Consider the following 20,022-nt stretch of genomic DNA (forward strand, 5'->3'; position numbering starts at 1 on the left):
CATTATATTGTTTGGCTTACAGTCAGCATGCAAACTACAAATCTCCTAAATTCCTCCTGTCCTTCATCCTCCTTGGCCTTCTCCTAAGCAAATACTGGTCAGAAACAAATAGAAGGGCTTTAAATTGTTGTAACTCCCTTGCAAGCAATGGGTTTTCTCAAAGAGGGTCCACTACTGCACAGCTGAGCAGCAACTTCCTCTCCTACAGAAGTCAATAGGATTTTCTTGATGGAGGACAGAGTGAAAGCTCATGTGAGCCCTCTGTTTCCCTGGGCAATCCTACTTCCCCAACATCCATACAGTCCAGGAAGATAGCAAATTGCCATACCAAATCAGATCACAGCTCCATCACTCTGTGTAACTTCTTGCCATCAAGGAGCAGATTGGTGTGCTGGAAAAATGCAACAGCAGTAGAGCCACAGTAAGAATAGGGAGTACATGAGCCCCATCACTGATGGCAGCTGCTGTTACAGCTCACTGATCAGAAAAACCCTGAGGAAAGGGGGAGTACCATGGAATATTTCCCTAAGACTGAGCAATGTGGAACTAATTAGCCCCTATAGGATTTTTCTGATCATTCCCTGTTAGCCTACACCTACCTCACACCTAGAGCAGTTTACCCCTTCTTCAGTTATCACCCAGTATAAGAACATATCTACCAGTGTTTGATTTCGCAGCTCTCACAGACAGTTATCACCTGTTGGCCACCAATTATGAGCAACTTAAACTTACTGCAAAGGATTGAAGCCTTTGGGATCACTGTGGCAGAGAGGTCCCCAAGGGAAGGGGGAGCTGGGATAGTCATCCAGTTTTTACAGACCTTCTTATATTCAGCATACATAACTGAGGAACTGTGAGCATTGAGTGGCAATGATCACCTGCTTTAACCTGTCATTGAACACACTCAAAAGATCATCAGCAAAGTCAGGACTCAGACCTGGACATCCACAACAGGAGTCTAATGTCTCTTGAACTGTTGTGTTATCTCACTTACAAATCAAGAGCACAGCAAGACAGAAGTATATTGCTCAGGACAAGAACTTTTCTTACTTTTCCATTTTCTTTTTCTGCCTTAGGGTGAATGTAGTGCACGTGAAAGACACAAGATAGGTGACAGTGAAAAAATTCCTTAAATTATTCAGAAAGCAGGTATTGTTCTGGCAGCCACGCTAACAGTCAGTGTGTAATTGCCCACCCTGAGATTTCATGCCCACAAAATTAAAAATCTCCTTTGCTCTCACCAGTTCTGGGAGAAGCTTAAGCTGCTCATAATACCCCACTGTAAACTGAGAAACAAAACTGGAGCCCTGAGCCCTCCCCTCCAACACACTGACTGTGTAAGTACAGTGGGTGAAATGGCAAATACGGGCAGGGGAAGCACAGAGAGCAAAGGCAGCTCTGGTAGGAGCAGCATTGGTTCAGGGGTAAATGTCACACTTGTGGTACCCCTAAATGTCTCCACCAGCATTTATGGCTGACTTGCACTATCAACAAGCTTGCTTTAACTCACAGTTTCGATGAAGATCAATGCAGAAGGAGAGACCTGTCACCCCTGCTAGACACGCACACTGACACACTGTTTGGTAAAGCCCTTGGCGGTGGGGACATCTGGTGTGTTGGTGGCAGGATGGGAAGAGGAAAAAAAGAGGGGTTTTAAGTTGGCCACTTCTTCCCCTGAGAACAAGGCAGGACATACCAGCTTGTTCAGCACATTCTTGAGGCCTCCCCTCATGCAAGGGCAGCTTTCTCATTGTCTGCAACAGCCATCAGTGCAAAGGACCAACACAAACCTGAACCAGAGCTTCTCCAAGGAAAAAGGTCACACCCTACCCAGCCCTCAGGTCCCAGCTATTCAAAAACCTAATGCAAACCTGCCATTTTTTTAGTGCTGTCTTAACCATTTCATTCCCAGAGTGTGAGGGAGCCATAGCTGGGTTTTCACTGTGATGTGCTTTACTCCTTAATCTCTCCAAACATCATTCATTTCTGAGGTGTCTTCATGTATTTTCATCTTGAGCCAGGGGCTGTGAACTGGGTGCTACTAAATAACCAGGCAGGTGCTGAACTAGCAGCAAAAGTACTAATTCCCCACTTGTTGTCTCCCAGCCTGCCTTGGCACCAGGTTGCCTCTCCAGTCCTCCAACCGTGTGCCATTCTGCTGGCAGAGACACATCTGTGCTGGTGGCTTTTACTTTTGTCCACTAGGGACCACACTGAGATCAGCAAGACTGAACTGACAGCAGATGTTAACAAGTCCTGATGCATCTTGACCTGGTCTGGTTATTAGCTGACAACCAAGAAGAAAAAGGCTCCAAAATCTCAGCAGAGCACTAATATCTCTGACCTGGGTTTTGGAGATGTTCATGGTTTTACTGAAAACATCAGTGTCCTGTAGCATCCTCTCTCCTCTCCTCTTCCCCACAGCACAGACACTTCCAGTGCTGTGCATCGGTGTCGTTTCTCTCAGCCATCATTATCCCAGGTGCTGCTTACTGAGAAATTTAGATTGCAAGACCCTGGCATCTGCAAAGGGCATTTTGCCTTTCGGGAAGAGTAGTGCACATCTGTGGCTCTGTACATACAAACCACAGCTCGGTCCATACATGCCCGTGGTTCTCTTTGTGCCACATCTGCCTTTACAGAGTTTTAAGAACTTTCAGCTTCCAATCGCTACTTCCACCAACTCCTGCGCCAGCCTCAGCTTGCGGCGGGGGCGGATGCTGCCGGTTCATCCTGCCGTTCGCATCAGTCAGGAGAGCTACGGCACCTTTCGTTCCCGGGAGTGATTTTCCCTTTAGTTTCAAAACAATGTGTGAAACCCTGCTCTGCAGAAACAGTGGCCTCAGTAAGTTTAAGGATGACTGAAGCTATTTACTCTCCCAGGGAGGTTTAAAAACTACGGAGGGATGAATGGGGTTAGACCTATCGCTGCACTGCCAGCAGCCATCCTATTACAGCTCTGAATAAAAGCAGGAATGGCATGTCTAGCCTAGGTTAATAAACCCTACGGAGTGCATGCCTTAAAAGCACTACGAAACAGCCTTAAGTCAGCTGGAGAAAACTAATTTCAGGCATGGCTGTCTAGTGTGCCTGTCATTCCTATTGTCCTTCCAAACTATTTCAGACATTTTGAGCAGGGAGTACTAAGCGATGAGTTAGCAGGGGTTGTGACATTAATGGTCAAAAAAAGGTTTAAGCATCAGGAGGAAACGATGACAGCGCTTAACAACTGGTGGCAGTTCGGAGGATTCCGCTGGATCTCTGTTTAATAATAATTAGGCTTCGCCTCGGAGGAAGATGTGACAACTATCGGAGGTAGGATTTGCGTGGGAAAACAAAGGGAGTGTTGCTGTTTGGTGCCCGTTGTTTGTGCTCTGCTCCGCGGCTTTCCGAGCGCAGCCAGGTGCAGCCGGCGGCGGCGAGGAGGGGTCGGTGGGATAGGGGGAGAACCGAGGGTGGAAATACCGGGATAGTTCTGTGTTTTATGGCACAAATGCCTCGAGGACAAATTGGCTCAAATCTCTCTGCCTGCTGAGTGTGCATTCCAGGTTGCGCTTCCCACGGAGTAAAATACATAGAAGGTCGTGCAGAAAACACTTCACTGTTTTTCTGCCGAACCAGCCGGGCTTTGAGATGGGAGAAGGGAGAGGGGGAATCTGCCCTAAAATAAAAGGGGAAGAGGAAAGCTGTGGAGCCTTTAAGATGAGGGAGACATGCTGTTAATGTGTAAATTGTGCCTGGAGTGCCACCGATGTCATTTGAAAGGGGGAAAACAACCAAGGCTGGGGGTGGGAGGAATTTTCCGGGTGAGTTTATAACCTATTGCAAAGAAAAGGCGTGATGTGTCCATCCATTTTGCATTATCAAAGCTATCTCTGCACTGTTGTCATTGTTTCGCTGGACAAGAACTGTAGTTTCAGACAGAGAAAGGTATGGTTGCCTCCTGTGTCACTGCCAGCCCCCTGCCAACCTCCTCCCCCCGGGATACCAGTGTGGGGAAGGATCTATACGACCTTTAGTTGGATGCTGAAGGGGTCGTGAGCAAGGGCTGAATGAACACGCAGTAGTAGAACAGGAAAGCTTCCCCTTGATAAAGCTTGTTTTCCCCAGCCAGAAGTCCAAGAGGTGACAGGCAAAGTTTTTTATGGTGCGCCTCTTTAGCAACACTAGACAAGAAAATGTCCGAACATCAAAGATTCGGGTCTGTGTGGCCAAACAGGGCAGTGAGATCTGCACGGGGTCCTGGGCAATGCTGGGCTGTGAGTCTGTGTTTTTGTCAGTGCTCCTGACCCTCGCCAGGATGAGCAGTGGGAACTTGATGAATGAAAATCTTATTTCCATGCATATGCAGAGTTCTTATCATTCGGTGTGTTTGATCTGAGTGTGATGTTCCTTGTGCTGATGAATTGTTTCGACTTGTTCATTAAAATTTCATTTTAAACAATGGAGAGACTTCAGAGTGAGTGGTATTTAGCAACAATAAAATGTTCTGTTTGCAGAAATGCTCCTCACAGGAGCTATTAAAAATGCACTTAAAGAAGCTGATAGTCATATCTTGCAGTAAGAGGTATGGTGTCACTTGCTGTGCTAAATTTTAAAATTAGGGATATGATGCCATTTTAAATCTACTTTAATGTGGGTGTCATTAAGCATACTTTACAATACTGGTGTCAAAAGCTCACAACTGCTAGAATTCTGTTAGACTGATTGTTTTCATTAAATCTTCATTAAAAAAAAAAAAAAAAGAATTCCTATATATCAGGGACTTACCAAGTAATTTGAATTTACTCATCCTAAGTAATGTTCCCTTTAAGGAGAACTTCAGGGTACTATACTGCATTGTAAATAGGTCATGATATAATTCATTTAATAACAAAACACTGATGAAAACAACAAAAGTGCTAAATGCATTCAGTCTAAGTAAATACAGATTGTGCCAAAGAGAAGCAATATTGGATCAGGAATGGTAAGAACTGCTTTTAAGAAACATAAATATTCTCCTTTTGATCCAAGCAACAACTTTTCACTCAACTGCATTACTTTGCATTGCAAATTTTGGGGGGAAATCATTTCAACCTGTGTTACATACACTACTGAGTACATAATGATAACAGTGAAAACTTTCTTCCAAATAAATTGTTCTAGCTGTTTGCAGTATGAATCAAAGAGACATTATGCAAAGATATTAAATCTGTGTCAGGAATGAGCAAAGCACGTGAAAATCAAGTGCATGGTTTTTCTTCGCCTCACTTTTGTCCAGAGGCTTAGATAGTTTTAGTTTGTTTTACTTCAGTGTCTTTCTGAGGGGAGGGTCTGAAAGGGTAAAACCAGGAGGAGGTGGGAGATTGTGTTCAACCTGTGCCCAGCCACAGACTTCTCAGGGGGACTTGGGCAAATCCCCCAACCTCTTTGTGACAGGGGAAGGGGAATAGCCCTGCCTTGTAAATAAGAGGAAGAATAGTGTGGTAATGATGCAATGAAAATACTGACTTGTGGTGCTCAGGGAATGAGGCTGAAAACAGAGCTCCAGATAAGGCAAAATGCAGAAGGAGGTTAATATTTCAGGCATTTTCAACTATAAAGTAAGACATAACACAAATCCCATGATCCAAAACTAAATCTGCTTTCAAAACTATCCCAGACAAATTTACCTCTTTCAAAAACTTCTGCCAGCAGCAAATACCCATTTGTCTGAGAGCCTGTCAGAAGTGACTCCAAATCTCTCATCATTCCATCAATGTACAGCAGATAGTGAAGCAAACTACATCAGATTGATTCACTGTGCTGAGGAATGATTTCCCTGTATTCTTCAGAAGCTCAGTGAGTACTTTTTGCCATGAATCTCCCTTGCCTTTTCTGCTTATGAATTGTCTGTGGAGGTCATACAGTTTTCTAATTTATTTATCTGATATTATTTGGGGCTTTCTTCAGCAAATAACTCTTGGCTTATAGATCTTTTGGGAATGGCAAATGTTTGCAAATTCATGTTGCATTGCTTGGTTCAGTCCTGTGGTGTTCCTTGATTAGCTGATTCGTACAGCTAACTGGCAGAAAACGAATTGCAAATTTCACAACCAAGTATAGAGTTTCATACTGGATTTCCATCACACTCTGAGCAGTCAGGTTTAAAATTCATGTCTTGCAAGTAGTCATAGGAGCAACACATAAGCACTGAAGTGCTCCCACCAGACAGATGTGAGAGCCAGGTTAAACAGCTTTCAATTTCTTATGAATATTCATGAAAAGTGTTTGAATTCCTGCAGCTCTGTTAAAATGAATAGTCGGCATCATCCATCAAGCACTGCATGGGCCATTCTCCCACAGCATTTGCCATGTCCCCACAGTCTCCACAACTCCCCTGTGCAAGTCCACAGTGCCTGTGGAAACTATTTGTGCAGCCAATTTAGAAGGGAAAAACACCAGAATGGAAACTTCTAAATTTTCCAGATTGTAGCCTCTCCTGTTGTGCCCGTCTTGCACATTGTGTGACATGAAGACAGCCAACAGGGAGGACAGCAAGGGAGAATCAACAGTGATACAGGAGAGAAAACACTGAAAGAAGGGAAAAACAAGGATGGCCACCGGCAAGGGGGGATCAGCAGCATGTGGAGCAGGTACATAGAGATGAACATAGCAGGAACACGTAACACACAAGTACAATTTTAAACAATGAATCTAGTGAATTTGGATCATTAATTTCAAGGTTTATGGTCTTATCAGTCTCAGCCCACAGCAAGCCCTGGAGCTGTTGCTCCCAATCCCTCCCTGTGCAGGTGCTATGTGGGTGCTCACCACAAATCCAACCATGCAAGGGCACATCATGGTTTAGCTTTTGTCATGCAGGGGTCTGATGACACGCCACAGAGTTATGGAAGAGTTGTGAAAATAACAGACAAGAAGAAAACTAGCTAAGTAACTAATCTGATGCATGTTTTAAATGAAGTGAAAACCAGTAGGGCGAAGAATTCCTGTCAAATGTGTTTTTTTTCTCATGGGTACAAAAAAAAATTCAGCTGTCAAAACACCAAGCTCTTTTGACTCTGAAACAAATGAGGGAGAAAAGGTTATAAAACATGAATACATTTGCCTTTTGAATTATTTTTGCACTGTACTTATGGCATATCGGAGGAAATCTCAGGTCTCCCACTGAGCTCTATTGTCCAAATACTTTATACAGAAAGTCTGGTGTGCGCTGAATCAACAGCGTTGCTGTGACAGCACAGACCCAGCCAACAGTTATGCCCCCATTATGTGGACATTTTTTAGCTGTTCAGTGAATTTAAAGTCCACTGATCCTAGATACCTTTATTTATTCTAAAAATAGAAATGGGCCTGAATTGGAAGTGCCGTGAGTCACACAGTGAGAGTCACTGCGGGCAACACACGTGAGGTCACATTCTATCAGGGCACATGTAACACCACGTTAATACCGCCTGGGGAGAGTAAGAGAATGAGGAGAATTAGAGGAACTAAAACCAGAGCAAATACAGAGGATCTTTGCTAGGACAAAAATTGACTCAATGTAGTCTGGAATGAAATCCTAACTTGAAACTCTTTCTAGATACTGCTAAAATTCATATGAGGTCTTCAGATACCTTTTCTTTCTTAATTATAAAGCTGTCCTGTTACCCATTAACTAACCTCCATCTCTGCTTGTGCCAAATGGGATGCCCCAGCCAGTCCCAGGTACCCAGCAATTTTGCCTGAATTCAGTGTTCCTCCCACTCTGCGTGTCCTAAATCAACCACTGCCAGAAGGGTTTTGAAGACCAGAGGAGCCAAAAGAGCATTTGTCCCACTTCCCCACTTCTCTTTTAGAGGAGCAGAGCTCAGAGTGGGACTGAAGTTTCTGCTTTTAAGCCCAAAGTGGTTCATCTATCCAAGGTAGCCATCCTGGTGGGAGCCCTCCACATAGTACTGTCCTTGTGTGCCTGCTTAGGCGTGGTACCAAAGAGGGGACAAAATAACACTGCCTGCCTTGAAGAAGCGTAGCAGAAAACATTCAATATACTTGGCTGTGTTTTACTCATGGACAAGCTATTTTCCACCTCAGCAGAGTGGTACTCCTTACTGACAACCATTAGTTATTTGCAATTTTAGATAGGCCTTATAAACGTCAGGCACCTGAGTGAATAAATAATGTTTCAGAGCAGTAACTTGAAATAAGTCAAACTAGAAATGGTGAGAAGACCTGGAGCGTGGTCCCGTTGGGACTCCCTACCACTTCTAATTAATATCTGCTACTTAAAGCATCACAGCCCATGGTTAAATCAAAGTCAGAGGGAATAAAGGAATATTAAATCCTTCTGGAGATGTGTCCCTCTCCATTCACAGAAGATGGTGTGTTCCTCAGGGCTACTGCCAAATACACTCACTCTCTGACCTCAGTTAAGAGTTTATGGAGATTTTTGGGGGGACAGCCCAGGGAACTCATCAGCCAGGCTGCCCTTGCAGCTTGCAGCTTCCCTAGGGCTGGCTTTGCCCCTTGTTCACCCACTGCCTTCCCATTCTCATCCAGTCATCCCCTCATGCACCTTCCCAGTCTCTGCTGGCCCTCCAAAGAGACAGTTCAGCTCATGAAACCTTCTGAAAACTGTGCTTTGGTTTTGACTCCTGAGGGAGTCCAGCTGGGAGTCAACAAGCATGAGACCTGATGCAAGAAAAGCAGGAGAAGAGCATAGGCAGGTGTGAGGTGTGGGGAGCAAGGAGCAGTCACAGTCCTGGCACAGCTGAACAACCCTAAATTGCTCTGTCTTAATGACCTGGTGAGACTGCTGGAGAAACAGGCCTCAGACAACCAGATGTTGACCACAGCAAAGTGTTGCAGAGCCCAGGAGTTATAAAAGAACTGAAGGACAAAAAAGGACAACAGTTTGTCTGCATTCATTGGTCTCTGATCGTCAGGGCCCATCTGGTTATTGGTGAGTTGTTTTTAGGCTTATATGTGGAATTCCAGAGCTGCTGTTGTGGCAACAGGGAAATAATTGACTGGGCTGTGAAAAACAGTCCTTGTGGAGCAGGTGTATGGAGGAATGTTGTGATTTGGAAAAGTTTACTGATCTGGGAAATAAGAGTTGTGGAAAGAAAGCCTAAGTGGAAAACGTCAGTTCAAACAGGACATATTTCAATTCCTCCGACAAAGCATGTACTTCAAATCATAGGGAACAATAACCCAAGCAGGGAACAAAGGATGTTCATCGGTAATGATAGCCTTTTATTAACTGGAGAATCTGCAAATGAAAGGTGCCCTGACTTTTGAAAATCCTTGTTAATTGTGCCCCAGGTATACCAAAACCTTCTGACAAATTCCCCCTCTTTATTTGCTTCCATATAACAAGTTGATCTCTTTGAAAGCTCTGCTGCTTTCCTAATTAATAACTGCATGAAACACGTATTTCCCCCTCTTGCTAAAAGCAGCATGGGACACACTCTCTGGTTATGAAATATCCCAAGAAATCCCCAGCAAAATCTTTTTTGGTTGAGTTTAATTAATATGGGTTGGGTATTTTGTGTGCAGCTGATTTGGGAGGATTTTGTCACAGGTAAACAAGCTTTGGAAAAAAATTGCTTTTATCTCTCTTTCTGTTTTAGTCATATTTCAAGTGGATTAGTATAATCTTCCCTCGACCAAACTCCACGGCCAGTCTATTCCATCACTGTTCTAATATTATAAAAAGAAAATGACTGAAAGCAATTAATTAAGTCACTTCAGAAATGCATATGTGGATGCGCTTATTCACTAAGAACTCACAAAATAACTCTGCATTTAAAAACAATTTATCTGGTGCATTAAGCGTGAACAAGATGTCTTTGTTAGGTGCACCCGCCTTTTTAAGGTTCCCTACATGAATATGTTCATCATGTAGATATCTGCAGCAGCAGCTCAGCCAGAGAGAATCCCTTGTTAAACTAGGTTTGAGTTTCAGGTGGGTTTTCTTTTTTGCTGTGTGATAAAGTTGATTGATTTCAAGTGAAGAGTCTTTCCCTGCTGGGACCTGAACTGTCAAAAGCCATCACTGAACCTGCAAAATTCTGTCATAACACCAGAAGCCCGAACTCTGCTCCAGAAGCATCAGAGTTCAGGGAAAATTCCCAGTAATTGACAGCAGAAGTTTTCTTAGCAAAGATATTCTGCCAGACTGAGATTATTTTGTGAACATACAGGCACCCACCTGGGGGACAGTGCTAACACAAAAAGTAAACTCTATTGATGTGAGTGAATTCATCATCAGCAAGACAACACAAGTGGCTTCACACTAAAGCCACACTAGGCTATTCATAAACTCTTTAGGTCCTTCAAAAAGGCGAATTCCCATGTTGTGAAGCATATTTGATTTCTTAGGAATAAAATAAAACCTTTGAATTTCCTTGAATTCAGGGTGAGGGATAAGGAAGTCAGAACTCTTGACCTCAAAGCTGTGTCTGCCCTTAACAAAACTCCAGCACACCTGTGCTGTGAATGCAGATAAATGCTGGCATCCAGCACAAGGTGCAGAGGTTCTCCTGGCAGGGCAGGAAGAAGTTTCCTCTGCAGAGGAAAAGTGTTCCTGTGGTGAGTATTTATCCACAGAGTCAATGCAGCAGCCCTGCTAACCCGCAAGAACACTTCCCTGGCAATTTAAATATTCCTAGGGAGTTTCCTAGAAGATTTCACAAACTCCATTTCTTCTTTGAGCAGGAAATCTTGAACCGAGGAATTTTACTGTCCCTCTTCATCTTCTATTAAAACATGCTGTTTGTCTACTCTTTCCACTCTCTGTTGTCCTGTCTGTGTTTAAAAGCCTCACATATCACAGCCTGCTGGTCACTAGCCAGGTATCCAGATGGTACTTATGTACCACATTGATAGGTGCCTTAGAAATAGCAGGGAGAAAGGGGGGGGGTGGGGGAGGGGAATATCAGTGGGGACTTCAGATGCTCTTTTTGATAAATGGCAATTGTAGATCTAATTAGCCAGTTGCCTCCTTTGGAAAAGCTTTGGAGAAGCAACAACAGTTGCACAGAGCAAACACACCAGGAGACGTCTCTCACTGTCAGGTTTTAGCTTTCATCTCAGAGCAGGGTCCGTCTGTCCATCCCTCTTCTTTGAAAGACACCAGATTTTGTCCAGGTTTGAAGGTTTCCTCTCAGAGCCCATCACGATACTGCCTTAGCACCACTACACTGTGACAACTACTTTTACACAGACAACTGGTTTCTAGAATAAAGAGCAAACAGTGCTCACCTTAATTGTGTGAGTATCCCTCTGGCAGTAATCAGGCTAATTGCTTCTGTCAGGCCAGCAGGATTTGGCTCTAAATCAACCACCAAAATGATTATAGCATAAGTGCAGGAGTTCCTTTACAACTCCAAGGCCCTCTTGTTAAACATTATTTACATCTCAGAAATTCTGTTTCTTTTCTCTCTTCCATTTCGCGAGGAGAAAGGTAAAAAAGTGTCAGAACCCCCCGGGGCAGTGGGGGTCTGAGCCCTCCACGAATGCAATGGCAGGGGAGACAGGTCATTTCAGCCCTTGCTGAAATGCCATGAGAAGTCTGCCCATGGGAACTCCCAGTTGCATCATGTCTGGGGATCTCACCAGCATCTGCCCAGGTATGGCACAAAACTGCAGAGCAACCCCCAAGAAAGGAACCATTGCCTGAATCTGCTCTAGCTGCATGTTTGACTTACACCTTAAAGCATGAGATAACAGATCCTTGAAAATATGTAGCTTGCTAAATAAAACTAATAGATGGTCTCTTTACCTGCAGAAATTTCTAGGTGTTTTTTTTTAATCCTATTAAGCAATTTGTGTGTATCACATGATGAATATTTTAGCAGAATACAGAAGTTCCAGCAGATTCATTTTAGCACTAGGCACTGGAGGGGACAGGGAGTTAAAATCTCTGAAGCCAGCTGGTACATGGCATTGGACCCTCCCCTAACAATGGGACCTGGGAAAGGACCTGATAGGAAAGGCTTGAAATCTCACTTCCACCAAGGGATACATGGGACAGAACCAGCTCTCAAGGGTGAGACCTCCAATCTGTATTTCAGAGAACTGTGCCTCTTTCAATAGTGTTTTGGTCCATTTTGACTGTTTCCATGACCACCAGTCTTGGGAAGAGCCCCAGGCTGGGCTGTGGTCGGTCAGCCTGTCCCAAAGTAGATTGTGACCCTCAGCTGGAGCAACAGCTCAGGTCCACAACCCTGAGCCTCTGGGGCCTCCAGTGAAAATCCCAGCTTGCTTATGGAGTTTAGGGGCCCTGAGGAGGAGGTTAGTAAGGTGGTCAAGAGACCACATTCAGCACCTACAACCTGCCTTGGTCCTGCTGAGCTGTTCAAGTTCTCCCAGTGGAGCTAAAGCTTTTTCTAAGCAGTTCCAGTCCGTTGCCTCCCCTCTTACAAAAATCTCTACACGTCTCTAATCATTTTCTCTGTCAATCTCTGCACTCTTTTTATATCCATTAAAGACTTTATGAGATAGGATGACCAGAAATGAAAAAAGATTCTGAGGATAGAGCATGCCATTGATTTATGCTAATGGCCCTGTAATAATATTTTCAGTGTTTGATTTCTTTTTCATTCTGTACACAGCTAAAATGATGATTACTTTTCCATGCCTCTTTCATTTATTGAACAGCCACTTACGTTGGGCTCCACAGATTTGTTCTCAGGTCTGTCTCCAAAGCAGTTAAAATATAATTAATTTAAAATCCACCGACACATAAGGAGTTGAGGTGATTCTTTCCAATCCATCTTACTAGGATTCATCAATGAATTTCCCCAGCTGTCATTCTTCTTGTACATTTGTCTTTGTAAGCTTCCTCTGACTTCACTAGCTTTGACACATTTAACAACTGCTAATACTAAAAAAACCTCCCTCTCTGCAATTTCTATTGAACTACACCATAAGCCTTACAAGCCCCCAGATGTGCATGAATAAATATCATAGTCACCTGTGACAGCATCTTTAATGATTTTAACATTTTTTACTGTGATAACTTTCATCTTTTATGCATATGTCAGGGATTTAAAAAAGCAAAGTGTGCCAAGATATGTTGGAGTTTATAAAGGAAATCAGAGAATTTTGATTTCATAATAGATTCTGTCTTGAAATATTAGGTGTTAAATCACCTTACCCGAAAATGATTAGAATATGAAAAGCGTTCTTCAGTGGTGGAGGGGAAAAAAACTCTGACTGCTTTTATGATGGAGTTTGATAACCCAACAGAAGGGATTATACAGGACACTACCAACAATAGCCAGAGACTGAGCATAAAGAGGGTTTTATTCCTGTTTGTCAGCTAAAGATGAACAAAACCCAGCCCAATTCTCATCTCAAAGTTGATACAAAATCAAACACAAGTATTTCATCAGAGGTCTGACAAAGTCACTTCACTTTCTTCTGTTTATTACAAGGTGGCTGTGCCCTGCCTTATTCTGGCTGGTGGGAGACAGAAATACAATATCACAAATTTGGGATCTGCTGGAAGCTGGAAACACCAACAATAACAACACTTTATCTTCAAAGAGCTGCCAGAATTAAGGGCTAGATTTTTCAAAGCAGCTCGGCATCAAGAGTGCCTTCAGACTTCCTTGAGAAGCAGAGAACAGAAAACAGGGGTGCTGGTCTTTCATTTCCAGCCTACAAAACAACTAACAGCCATCACACCTTTGCCACAGGTCAGCAAGCAGGCGATTTGTGGGCAAGTGATTTTATGTGAAGGGATTTCACAGTTGTAAATAGTTGCATAAACCTGTTTTTAAGTGTCACCTAATATCAAAAGCCTTTATTTTTTTGTGATGAAACACATCATGAGCTGCTGCAGGCACAGGAGCACATCCCCAGCAGGAGGTCTGAACCCTTGTGTTCAGCTCATGAGACCGTACAGCAACACTGATGTACCTTCGTGCGTGACACGAAGCATAGCGGAGTTACTGAACTAATAAGCACGGTTTTAGCTAATTGACATATTTATTATTGATGGGTGTGACATGGTAGCTGATTAAAGCCTCGTGTTGTGCCAGGTGGAAAGCAAGCCTGTAGCCATAAAGATCAATTAAATGCATTTAGAGGTTGTACATGCGTGCAAGAGGCAGCCCGAGAGTGTGCTGGGCCATGAGCTCATGTGGGGCCTTGCACAGGGAGGGCTGCACAGACCCCAGCAACTCAACACACACTCACACACACGTTCTCTCTGGCTGCTTCACTTTCCTGAAGGCATATTTCTGAACTCTTTGCTGTGAGCAGCTGAGAGGAATGAAAGATTGGGACAGGAGCAGCTGCAAATGAATTGCTGTATCACAGGTACTGAATGATGATTTTGCAGCTCTCTGTAGCTGGATAGGTGATGACTAATACCCTGGGGTGGAGAGAAGGAGAGCAAAGTGGTCTGGCCAGGGAAGTGAAAGGTGGAGGGGTAGTTAGAGACCCCACCATTTTCTAGCTCTTTCTCTCTGGCAATTTTTTTTCTGGGTTGTGTATTTACAGCATCACAGTAACTGGACCATCAGCTTATCTTTCAAAGAGCTTGTTGCCTGCCAGTAAATTGCAGTATGTATAACAGCATAAATACAGCAGAATGACATTTTCATTCATGAGGTTTCATAGTAACTAGAGAAACAAACCTTCCCTCTCTGAAGCAGTATCTGTCTTTCAGATTCCCTAGGTCACTTTTCCTGGGATAGTACTTTTTTCCTATTCCCTTTTGTGGTATTTCACATGTTATATTTCTATCTTTCAACTTATACTTGACTAGGAAACATTGCTTATCCAAACAGAGTTCCTCTTCTTCTCTAACTCATCTTTTTCATCTATAAGTTATTTTATTGCCAGACACGAAATAACAGCTACAAATTGTATGACAGCATCTCCCCAACTCCTGAGATTTCAGACGTGTCTTACACTGTGGTATCTCTTTCAATAAATCTCTGTGAATAAGACAGAACATGTGTTGCAAAAGAAGTGTTTTATCATAAATTAACCCTCATTTCTTCATGTGGATTCTAGAGATATTGTCAAATTACTTCAACTTCTGCTAACTCCTGGCTGTCTTTACTATCCATCCGCACGATTGAAAAATCAAACTAACAGGATATTATGTGTGAAAAGATGTTTTTTAACATAAGAAAATGAAACATAAAAATAAATGCTGAAGACAATAAACTTCAGAAATTGAAAAGCTACAGCTGTCAGCCTTATCATCAAGAATGGCAGCAGCATCACAGCTAAAAATGAAAATCCTCAAATTCAATGTTCCAGGATGCCAGGTATTGACTGTACCAGCCCATAGCAAAAACTGATCCCTACTCAGCGAAGGGTTAGTGTTTCAACTGAAAAGGTGTGAGAAAAGGAATTGTGTTTTCTTATTTGAAAGCAGACGAGCGAAGGCACAGAAAAATTGCCTGTATTGTACAAAAACACATCAGAAGCCTCAAAGTTAGCAGCCAGTCTCCCAAATCCCAGCACAATGACTAAACCCCAATCAATGTTTCCTACTCCTACATCATGGAGTCATGCCCATTTTTGCTTTGTTGCCCTGGGTCAGTGCACCTGGTGTGAGAGCTGCTACCCAAGTAAGACAAATGCTCTGCCTAGACACAATCCTGTCTTCAGATCCAGCCAAGAACAGCCTTCCAAGGAAGCTACAAGAAATTCCTTAACTGCTAAATGCAGGATAATCTACGCCAACGGTGGTCTTATCCTGACAGAGATTAACTCCAAGCCTCAGAGCATGAATTTTTATGGGGTTCCAAAATTTAATTTATTAGTGCTAAGTATTATTACTCAAAGCAGTCTCACTGCCCACAGACATGTCCACTCCGTCTCAGGAATTGCACTCCCACGCCGAACTGTTAGCTTACCTATTTAATTAGTGCAATTATTGGTGATGGACGTTAGAGGATCATATAAAACCCAGAGGCTCAGCAGTTAATGAGCACCACCAGGTTAATGAAGGAGGAGAGTGGAGAGGAGCACAGCCTATTTTTGACTAGTCCCAGTATTCACGAGTAAGATCTTAGAGGAATGTAAATAACGCTGAAACGCTGCCAGCCTCGCTTCCCTGGATTTCTGAATTGCTTTCCTTTCCCTGTTGCCACGCCAAGTTTCGAATTTGCTTTGTGCCAAACTTCATACAAACAAATTTGCAGAAAATTCATTTCAAAGTCCGACTTACGCTAGTAGAAGCAACAACCAAACGTGAAAGGAGAGTGTCTGAGCAGTAGGGCTATGGCTGCTCTTTCTGTGATCACTTCAATGCAGAAGAAAAACAATAAAGCCAGATCTGCTTTTATCTCATCACAGCTAAGCCCTGGAATTTGCGTAAACAGATACCAAATGCACCTAAACCTCTTAATCAGCTCTTTTCCTTTTTTTCTTTTTCCCAAGCACACAAAGGAAAGTCTAGCTTTAGGGTAGGAAGAAAAACTTTTTTGTATTCTTATAGGAATACTTTGAACTCCCTTTTCAAGGTTCATTTTCCCATTACAGGTCCCAGAAACTCACATTATGCTCCAGTTGAGATCAGCTGCATCAGGCAGGCAGCTGAAAGAAACCTGTGACAAGAAACCCGTGTGGAAAAACCATTATTTTTATAGGCATGCTTCTAAATTATTATCAAACTAGTGAGAGCCAAAAGATTTTGTTTTTCCCCGAGTACCTGAAGTTACAAGGATGCCCAAAATGCTTTAGAGATGAGCAATGGGGGAAGCAGCATGCAGGTGGTCTCTGGCCACAAGTAGCAGAAGCAGCTCCTCGGGGATTAAATCATCCCTGTTTCCACTGGAGCCATCACCTCCTGGGGAAAGGCGAGGCTGGCCAGAAATCTTTAGGCAATTAGAGGTAATTAACACAGCTGGAAATCCATGCCAGGCTGCTATTAGTGAGATACTCAGGGGAAGGAAGGGACAATGAGTCCAGACTCCGTTTTTCACTTTCTTGAGTGGCTTACTCAACAGAGACATATCAGTGGGAGACTCATCTCCCCTTCTTCTCTCCTGGCTCAGGAAAAACTCCCCAGGGTGCGAGTCATCCACCCCATTTGCACTCACCCATTTCCTGCTGCTACCACTCCCTGTCCAGCTGCCTCCAAATATCCCAGATCATCCTTTGCCCTCTCTGCTGCCTCCCATGGTTTCACTAGGAGAAGGATTCCTCCCCTCAAGCCCAGGTTGCCATAGCCTGGAGAAGAGGAAATGTATGTCCAAGACCATGAACACGCTTTCTCTTAGGTACCTCATCAGACACATACAGATGTAAATCAAGCATAAAAGCAAGGCAAGGACTGAGGCAGGACTGTGGTGTTTCAGGGATACCCCATCCAAGGGAAGGCGAGCTTTGCTGCCAGCCACGTTTCACAGGTCTTAGAGAATGCGGCGCTTCACAGACCTCCTTTTTTCCCCACTGCCCAGCATGAAACAAAGCTGTGTGTCATTTACCCCAACAGCAGCTGCAGCTCATTTGGAGACAGACCAGTTTTTCAGATTTGCAGTTGCATTCATGGACATTTGGTCTTTTTGTAAACAGGTAACAAGTTTGGGTCAGCTGGGGATAGGCCAGGGCAGCTTCTTTCCCTGCAGTAAAACTCCCACTGCAATGAACTCAGGCTTGTCCTGAAACCAGCCTGGGCAGAGGGACTCCAAATATGATAACTCAGTTGTCAGTGCCTTTCAAGATACACAGAACTCCCAAAAATTTGTTGGTTTTTTTGGTTAAGAGAACAAAAATGGCACAATTCCCTTCCTCACAGGCAGTAACTTGACCTTGCTCCTTCAACCCCTGCTATGCAACCCTTCAGAAGCAGCAAACAATCCAAGAAAATCACTAGAAGCACCCCAGGCAGCCTCTTCCAGCATCTCCTTCACTGTTAGACATCTGGGCAAGACGATCTTGCTGCCAGCAAGGACTGGCTCAGCTTCCCCCCACAGCAGAGCTGGTGCCTGCAGTGCTGGACTACCCACCCTGGCTGTGATGGAGCCCAGGTGAGGAGCCATCAGGGCACGGCACTCACTGCTTCTCACTAACCAGCACTGTGTGATTTTGCCACAGCAATTGCTCTGCAGTCCAGCAGATAACGATTTTTGGGCAGTGCAAGCCATGCAGCTGCTGCCAGGCAATCACTGGTCATCGCTCTGACACAGCCAGGCAGGTCCTCTGCCAGCCCCTGCTTTGCCCCACTCAGCTGTAACTCACCTTGGCACGCACTTCTCTTCACCGTCCTGTCGTGCAGAGACATAGGTAAAGAGCAGATCACTTAGGTAAAATTATTCCTCTCTCCGTCCATCCCATTTTCCCTCGCTACATCCTTCCCCTGACCACAGTGAGTAGCTGATCTTCAGCAGCACGTGCCCTGCAAAGGCAGGCAGACATTTATAGTGCCACTCAAGATAAGTTAAGGCCTTTAATCTTTCAGAACAATTTGCCTCGCCAGCTGTTCACTATCCAAGTTTGCTCCAGCTAAGACTCTCCATTATCTAAATGTCTGAAATAACAGTGCACTTAAACCCTGTTCTTTTGCTCTAGTTCTAGATAGCAGTGGAATATATAAATATTTTCAGCCCTTCCAAAGTTGCAGGGAGGGTGTAGAACCACAGAGCACAGCAAGCCCAAAGGGAAACCCAAAGCCCACTTTCGGGCAGTGCCACGGCAGCCCACTGGCTGCAGAGGATGGGTCTGGGCAGTTAAATAATTCCTCTTTTTTTGGGCATCAGCCTTTCCTGCCCAACCAGCACCATGGAGCTGACCAGTGAGGAGCACAAAGCGAGTCCCTAGTCCTGAAGTTGTCCACACAAGAATAATTGCAAATATAGAACTCCCAGAAAATGGAGTTGACAGCATGAAAATGTCAATTCAGAATTCAGTGGGGGGAAAAAAAAAAGTGTAAATCACTCATTTTTAAGGACATGACTAGTCTCACTAAGAAGTACATTTAAAGTAAGATTATTTGGACTAGGGCAGAGAAAGGTCAGTTAATCCTTTTACTTGGAGCACGTAGTTATTCCCTAGGATGTATTTTTTCTTGTTCCATGCAAGCCTTCGTATCATAAGGGTCCCAGTCTTCAGCACAATTAAGAATTATTGAATTTTCATTTCCACTGTTGCTTTGATCTCACCTTGCTGGAGAAAATTCAGTTTTTAGCCCCATTTATCCGCAGTATTAATTTTTCCATTGGCTTTACGGAAGCCATCAATTTACTGACTGGCTTTTCTCATGATTTGAAAACATCATCTCAGTAACATTATTATCTCCCAACCATATTTCACAGATATTGTGAAACTGGTTTATACTGATATCTTACTTAGCATCTGCCTGACAGGACAATTGCAGGGAAATATTGCCGGAGATATAGGGCCATTTTGCTATAAATAATGAGCTTTAAAGCTTAGAAGGTTGTTTTCCTTAGAAGGAATCATAGCAGAGTCCCTATGCACGAAATAGCCACTTGCCATACACAGGCTGAGGTACAAAGTGCCCCTTAATGCATGAAATAAATCCTAGAGAGTGACCAAACAACAGCTAAATTCTGAGCTGAAGTTTTTCATGGCTCTTTGAATTATCTAATTTGCCAGAAGTGAGTGACTGCTTCTGGAAGTGTACTATAGCTAATAATGCATTCCAGAGTTATTAAGGTTTATCATGTAAATCTTTATTTGAGTGCTTTTAAAATGCATATTACTTTCTTGATAAACTATGATGGCTCCTTAGGAGCCGTTAATACAAATTAGGGCGCATACCACATGTAGTAGAAAGCCTTATGGAAAGTACTTACTCCACATGCAGAGTAATCAGCTTTTAAATTATATTAAATACTGCAGCTGCAATGTTTTCCCCTTGTTTCAGGGATCAGATCACTTTTGTAAAATTGTTTTTTACTAAATTTCACTTCCTGGCGTAAAAGCCCAGTTTTCAGTTGTGCAGGCAGGAGGTGAGAAGTTGGAGACTGACAAATTGCAGGGAGGGGAAGATGAGCTCCTTTCATTTGCACCAGTTAGAATTCCCCAGACACTTTTTATAAATAATTTCCATAATCTAAAAAATAT

General features: G+C 43.5%; 1 protein-coding gene across 2 annotated transcripts in view; it reads left to right on the plus strand.

Moving 5' to 3' along the window:
• The first annotated feature begins 2,746 nt into the window (after window positions 1-2,746).
• Window positions 2,747-20,022, plus strand: part of LOC114062413 (calcium-activated potassium channel subunit beta-2) — a 98,368-nt gene continuing 81,092 nt past the window's right edge. The window contains exon 1 of one of the 2 annotated variants that reach the window (XM_027893778.1): window positions 2,747-3,315. The gene's annotated coding sequence lies outside the window, so the exon portion shown is untranslated. The remainder of the gene's footprint in view (window positions 3,316-20,022) is intronic. The other variant, XM_027893782.1, reaches the window with a different exon arrangement.

This window comes from Empidonax traillii, unplaced genomic scaffold (genome assembly GCF_003031625.1).
Source record: "Empidonax traillii isolate 1590-97213 ecotype Southwest subspecies unplaced genomic scaffold, ASM303162v1 scaffold405:size801240, whole genome shotgun sequence".
NCBI lineage: Eukaryota > Metazoa > Chordata > Aves > Passeriformes > Tyrannidae > Empidonax > Empidonax traillii.